Source organism: Apteryx mantelli, chromosome 11 (genome assembly GCF_036417845.1).
Source record: "Apteryx mantelli isolate bAptMan1 chromosome 11, bAptMan1.hap1, whole genome shotgun sequence".
Classification (NCBI taxonomy): domain Eukaryota; kingdom Metazoa; phylum Chordata; class Aves; order Apterygiformes; family Apterygidae; genus Apteryx; species Apteryx mantelli.
This window is the reverse complement of record NC_089988.1, coordinates 16,389,665-16,397,265: the sequence shown is the minus strand read 5'-3', so window position 1 is coordinate 16,397,265 and position 7,601 is coordinate 16,389,665.

Genomic DNA, 7,601 nt, shown 5'->3' with positions numbered 1-7,601 from the left:
TTGCCCCCTGCCATGAGGGGATGGAGCCAACCGCACAGGAACCTTGGATCTCAGGGCAGCCCCAGCTCCAGGACCCAGGAGTCTTGGCTGCCACAGTGTACCCTGAGCCAGGTGGGACCCTTAGGCAGGGCTCTCGCAGCAGCCCCCACCCTGTCCTGCCACCCCAAGGGCCCAGGACCACAGCCATTTTTGGAATTAGCACTCTGTGTGCAACACCTCGGGAAGGAGCTCCCAAAGCCCTTACCCTTGATAGAGAGCTGCAGGAGCGCTGGGAACAAGCAACTGCAGTGCAGGCTGATTGTATCAGTCCATCAGTCCTCCATCTCGCTTGTCCCTTTGTGCTCAACTTGCCTGTCCGACCGGGGAAACAGGACATTCTTCCCATCTCGTCACCCAAAACTCCTCTCCAATGTGTCCCTGTTCCTCTGCCTGTCGGTGAGCGGCCCTAAGGTAGCCCTGCTGCCTCCTGTCCCTACTCCATGCTGTAGAGCAGCTCTGAAGGGCAGCAGTGGGTAGCACGAGAGCAGTGCCCAGCAGTGCCCAGGCCTCACAGGGAAGTGAGGACTTTGCCATAGCACCAGAGAGACCTCCCTGTGATGCAGCATATCCCACTATGACCTCAGGTGGTGTCATCTGGGGGCTCAGTAGGTCAGCGCCATGGAGATGGCACAGACCAGGAGAGAGCAGAGAGATTTCCCCTCATGTCCTGGAAAGCAGTCACCACCCTTCACCCCAGTTGTTCTTATTCGCTCTCCATGTCTCTATTTGTCAGGGCATAAAGTAGGAGTCACACATCACCACCATGTGCCAGTGGTGGGGTGCCCTGTGGTGGGGACAGGCGGTGGCCCCAGGGTCTTGCTGCTTGGAATGGGAGGAGGTGTCTGGAGAGAGCAGTGCTGTGCGTGGGGAGCCCTGCCAGGCTGGGTAGCTGGGGAGCGCTGCGAGGTGAGGAGGTGCCTTGGCTCGCAGGGCCCAGGCTGCCCTAGTGGCATGAGCCAGGGATGCTGGCAGCCTGCTGCCTTGTGTGCACTGAGGTTCAGGGCTTGCACTTCCAAAGCTCTTGCCAGGATCTGCAGCCAGTATCCCACACAGACTGGGAAATACATAGAAATATGCAGCTTAGAGTATTTGGAGTAGAAGAGGTCATCTTTCAGAAAGGGTTCCTTCTTGGAGATCCTTGAAGTTAACACTTCTGGATCTGTCCAAACACAAGATTTGCTAGGCTAGAGGTGTAGCAGTTGCCTCCCTCTCCTATTAGCAAAGGCTAATGGGGGATACGACCCAGATACATATTTGGTGCAGACACTCTTTTCTTCTCATGTGGCAGGACCCTAGAAACTCTTTGCTTATAATGCAGTAGTATCCCCCAATTAGCCCTTACTTAACCATGCAATTAACTGCCCTCCAATCCAGTGAATTCTAGAGAGGGTCTTGAGCCCTTCCTGCTGAAGGCCTTGCTGCTTCGGGGCTCCCTGCTTCACCCTGCACATGGCCCTGGACTCTGATTCCAGACATACAGGGGTGGACATCCAGCAGGAGGCTTCAGAGAGCAGTTTGGATCACATGGGACATTTTTCACCCACACAGTTAACAAGGAAATGGCACAGTGGAGCACTCATAGGTGCCCTTTCAAGCGGCAGTGACACAGCCATTAGCTTTTAAAATGAGGAAAATAAGGGAAACTTCCAAAGACAAAGGATTTCTTCAGAAAATAATTGGCCTTTGAAAACACTTCTCCCAGATGCACAGTGACTACAGTGAGTAGTGATGCTCCAGCACTTGCCTGCAAGTCAGCAGGAAATACTTCATGGGTCATAGCTGAGAATCAGCTTGCAAAGCTGAAAGTTGTTTTGTGCAGATAACTTGCAAGCCTCCTCAGAATGATGTTCCTCACCTTTCCACATGCTCCTCTCTTCTCTAAGGCAGTCATTTCTGACCTGACAGTTCAGGTGTCCAGCTCAGCTGAGCACCTTTTGCACTGTGTCCCTGATCTGGTTGAGGCCTGCAGGTTCTGAAGCTCCTGCCTGATCAGCTCAGGCACAGCCTGGGCATTAGCTCACTTGTGGACTCTTCTTTGCAAGTGAAGCCCCTCTGAGATGAAATCGCAAGTGTGGATCTCAGGCTAATTTGGACAAAGGTCCCCTGTTGGCAGTGAGGTGTGGACAAGAGCAAGTGAGGGTCAGTTCCTTGTAGGGTGGTGCAGGGCTGTCCCAGCAGGCCTTGCACAGTTCAGCTCACCCACCCATCATCAAAGTGTACATTGGAGCCTGCAGAACGACTGCTTCTTGGCATCACACTAAAAAAAACCCCTCTGGCTGGCAATACTACATCATATGCTCCTTTAGGAAGGTTGATCTGCCAAAGGAAGTCTCCAGATAATGTCCAGATAATGGGCTTGTGGGGTGGCTGCAACAGAGGTACCCTCACAATCAGCACCCAGATGGGTCCCTGTCACCTGTGTCACCCCATCCCCTCCCCAGGCCAGTCATTTCTGCTGGGTGGACTCTCTGAGGTGCTGGGTGACATCCCAAAGCCTGCTGGCCAGCACATCTGCTGAGGGCCAATCGGGCTGCTGCAGTGGAAGTGACCTCACAATCAACACTGCAGCCATGTCCCCTTTGCCCGTGTCTCCCCATCCTCCTGCCCATATAGCATCTCTGGTGGTGGGATGAGTGGTGGTATGATTGTCTTCTTGTCCTCAGAATGGCTCCTACCAGAACCCAGCCCATGAGGTTGCTGTACAAGAGGTGACCTCACCATCAACACTGCACATGTGTCACTTGATCTTTTTCTGTCCTGCCCCTCTTCTGAGTCGTCCTCTTTTCTGGGCCCCACAGTCAACATCCCAGCCATGTCCCCTTTGCTGGCACCTCCCTCTCCCCTATCCCCATGGAATTACACACACGTGCTGGGACGGCTCATGTGGCAGGATGAAACTGGGTTCCTGGGGAAGGCATGCTGGGATGGTGAGGAGGTGCAGGTGTGCTCTGTGCAAAGGGGTGGCTGGAGTGCACAGGGCTTTGCCTTGGAGCAGGTGATGAGGCAGTTGAGACCTTGTAGTAAGGATAAGAGGACATACGAGTCTGGGTGACATTCTGGTAGTGTTTCAGCTCCTTCAGGATGTGCTTGGCAGGATCCCACAGGAGACTTCCCTGGAGGGCAGAGGGGCCATGAGACCTCTGTAAAGACAGACTAGGCAGAGGAAGAGAGCACAGAGAGGCAGAAGAAGAGAGAGGAGACATGTCAATTGGAATACAGTAGTTTCTCAGAACCAAGTTTCTCCATTCAGAGTATTGCCAGGAAACGTCTCATGAAGAATAACATATACATCTATATAAACATGTAAACTCACATAGAGTAATTTCTGTAGTGCATGCATATGGGACTTCCAATAAAAGAGAAAGAAAATGTTCATTAGAATTGATAAAGAATGTTTGAAGTTCTGAAAACGAAGACTTTTTTCCATTTCTTGTATAGAGCTATTTTTTGCATAGATTTCACCCAATGATGAGAACTTTACATTCAGGCCCTTATAGACACATACAGAGGCCATTGCTGCCTGAGATGCCCCGTGTAGCTGTGTTCCCATGTGGCGCCGGGAAATGTGACCCAGGAACTATAGGAACATTTCTGGAGCATTGGCTGGTCAGCAGGAGAAGCGTCTCAAGACCTCTCAGTGGGACAACTTTTTTCTTTCCATTGACTAGAAAGGGAAGTCCAGACGACTGGGTTAGCCAGAGACATCTGCACTGAAGGGGTCTGGTGGAGGGTGAGCTAATTCCCATCCCTGTTGTTGCCTCAAATGGAGTCGCACTTCATGACCATGCAGGGAACGAAACAGGTTTGTGGCTAGATGTGTAGGGACTCCCTTAAAGCATCACTGTAACAGAGGTACATTGAGATTGGTGCAAATTAGGGCATTGATAAATAGAGCATTTTCATTGAAGCTGATCAGGCTGCTTTCCTCTATCAGTTGTGAGAGCTCGACACACCATGTTGCAACTCGCTGTGTGCAAAGATTGAGGAGCGGCCAGGAAGATCCTGTGCAGGGAGTGGTTTGAGGGTGACTGGACTTGTGCGAGAGACAAAAATATCCTTTTTAATAGTGTAGGCCTTATTATAAAACAAAACTTTAGAAACTGCCAATGAAAAAAGAAACACGAACGAAATTAAATAAATTATTTAAGCAAAAAAAAAAAAAGGTTTATTACACTTTTCAGCTTTTGCAACTCCTTTGTGTTCTTATTGCCCTTTTTTGTTTGGTTGTTTTTTGATACACTGATCTTTTGGGGAGACTTTTTTTTTTTTTTTGAAAGGGAAAGAGATTTTCAGAGCTGAGGTGGGATGCAGTCACATGGTCATGGACGGCTAGTGCCATTGATGGTGCCCTGGTCCCCTCTGCCCAGCCTCCATCTGCAGCTCCAAGGGGCTTCGGTCTCCCGCAGGTCCCCTGTGAGAGCTGCCAGGCCCAGGCAGGTCCCTCAGAGACACCAGGGCCTCTCCAAGTGCCCCTGGGTGCTTGTGGTTGGACAGCTGAGCTCTGCCTGGAAAGGTGAAGAACTGTTTTCAACATTTCAAAACTAGGAACACACTTTCCTCAGCTCAAATGATTGGCTAATTTTAATGTCAATGTTTTCCTCTGATGAAAGAGTAGAAATCTTCAGGAAGAGTATTAATCCTGGGAGAAGAAATATTGATCTGCCCTTGACCTTGTGTTTCCACTGCTCTGTCTATTAGGCTGTGGATGTGATCTCAGTGATCTCTCACATATTTCCACATGTCCAGATTAAACTGCTCATTTTTGAAGGCATTTTTGCATCAGACTCTCTGGGCATAGGCATTTTCCAGAGTTTCCCAGTTTTCCTCCTCCCCTTGCTCTTTATCCTTTCAGATACCTCTCAACTCTCCAGTTGCTGCTCTGAGCTGCTGGGAGTCTGAAGCTTGCCTCATCTTTCAGCAGTCTCCTTGTCTCTTTAGCCAGCTCCTTTGTTGTGTTTCTTGTCTATCCTTTCCTATCTATCTGTGGAAAACATTTCAAGGAAGGTTATGCCTTGTGGGCAGAGGACCTCACTGGAGGCAGCTTGGACTTGACATACAGTTGAGGAGGGTTTTTTTTGGATCTTTTGTTAAACTGTTCCATATTTTATTTTTGTTTGTTTGCTCTTAAGAAAAACCCTTCTGTGCCTGCTTGCAGCTAGTTCTCGAAGGAAAGCAGGTGGGAATTGGTGCACATGAGTTGTAACATTCAGCTACAGTCTTGAGAGGAAAAAGGTTCGGTTTTCACAAGAGTGATGTGAAGTCCCCAGTGGCTGATGAGGGCAATGGCAGGGCTGGGGAGCTGGGGAGGAAGGTTCTCCATACAGGTCTCCTACGAAAAATACTGTTTTGCCTACATGTCCTGACTTCATTAGGAGACACTGTGGGTCAGTATGAATTGGGGAATGAGGGTATGACTTATTCTGCAAACTGAAGACTCAAGAAAGCTTAAGAAGCAGACATCTTTCTTTTCAGGTGCTCATTGAAATCTTTCTCTTGTAAATACACTCCTGCAAACATCTAATTAACCACACAAGAATTGAAGAGCTGAAGAAAGTTATGGAAAGAAGCATGGCTCCTTAGGGATTTTTTGCATTTTAAGACCACTCGGGTGTATTTGGTGCTAAGCCCATGAACCTCAGATGCAGAGAAGAGACTGAAGAAACCTCTCAAGAAGCAAATCCCAAGTTTCTTGGAAAGATAATGAGTCCCACTGAGGGCCATTATAAACAAAGTCTCCCCAGGGGCTGATTAGAGCCGAAAGTTGGAGGCCCTGATTGCAGGTAGGCAAAGGCAATGTGAGGGTGCCTGTGATGCCAAGTCAACCTTGATGTGTGTTATCAAGCAGAGCAACCAGGCCCTGACAGCCAGCCCCTGGGTAGGGTGATGCTTTCCATCACGCATTGCTCAGGGCTCTTCCTGGGGGCAGTCTGAGGGTGGGGGTGCACAACGCTAAGTGCAGGACCATGATATGGCACCTGCTGGGCTGCCAAGGGACAAGGAGGCAGCAAGGTCACAGTGCTTTAAGGAATGGCATCTTCTTGGGGGCCTCAGTGTCAGAGACACCAGCCACAGTCAAAAGGACAAAACCTAGCTGTGTTGGGAGCTTTCAGCCCTGGCAGTGCCCTGGGCTGTCTCCACCACAGGCTGTCCTATGTTTTCCCACGCCTGTGCGTCTTTCCCTTCACACTGTACACACACAACCTGCTTCCCCACCTTGCTCTCACCCCGCGATCTCCCCACCTCTCCTGATGTCTTCCTGTCCTCACTTGCTTTTCCTTGAAACACAAAGCCAGGGGCTGATCACAGACTCCTCTTGGTGACCTGTTGCACCTCAGCACTACCCTACAAGTGACATTCTTTTTATCTGAGCTCCAGTCCGAACCTCTCAAGATGCAGTTTGTGGATCTTTCTCCTTCGCATGCTGTTTCCCACTGGCAAGAAAAGCTCCAACATCTCTGAAAACACCCTTCAAGCAGTCACAGTCTATGACTCTACTGCCCTTTACCTCCACTTCAGCAGGCTAAAGAATCCCAGGTCCCTCAACCTCTCCTCATGGACGGGTTTATTCCCACCTAGGCACAGGACTTGATGCTTCTCTTCTAAATCTTCATGAGGTATTTGTTGTCCAAATCAACCAAATTTCTCAAGTTCCTTCAGGACTGAAGCTCCTCTGTGTCAAAATAAAACAAAACAAAAGAAAACAAATAAACAAACAAACCATCCCGTGCCAATGAGCTAAGGGTGAGCAGGGGTGGGGTGTGCTTTATGGGACAGGATCAGGGTGGTAAAAGAGACACAAGGAATGGAAGAAAAGAACAAGGAAATTAAAAGTGAAGCCAAGGATTGATCATGTCTGTCTTGGAGATTCCTGCCAAGAAGCCCTGCATCTGAATAATTCTGAGTGGAGGAGGAGAAGAAAGCTGGCCTGCTTCCACTGTCACAGGGCACCTGCGTGCTTTCCCTGACATCCACAAGAGAAGATTGAGAGTGGCAAGAATCATGGACTCCTTCAGGGTGGAAGGGACCTCAGGGGGTCTCTGTCCCTTCATGTGCCCAGAAATGTGATCTGAGAGCATTCATTCCATGACTCACTGCTCACCAAAGGGAGGCTGAACTGCCTGCAGCTCCCCAGGTCGCCCTTGTGGCCTTCTTGGAAGATGGATGTAACTATTGCCTTTCTCCTACCATCCCATCCCTGATCCATTACTTCTGTTTGAAGTTTCCAGATACAAGAAAGCATCACTCTTATTGGCCCATCTACAGCTGTGTGAAGAAGTTAACCTTGATTCCCTCCAGAAACCTCCTGGCCTGCTTGCACTCTGCTGTTTGCCCTTCCAGTTCATGTCAGGGGGATTAAAGTCCCCCCAACAAGAACCAGGGCCTGTGATCCACAGACTTGCTCAGGTTGCTTAAAGGAGACTGCACCCACCTCCCTACCCTCATTAGGTGGTCTGTAGCTCCCACCATGATGTCACCCCTACTGTGATGCTCACCCACAAGCACCCACCCAAACCCTTGCCTCTCCCATGGAAGAGCTCCACGCATCCGAGCTGCCCATTCAC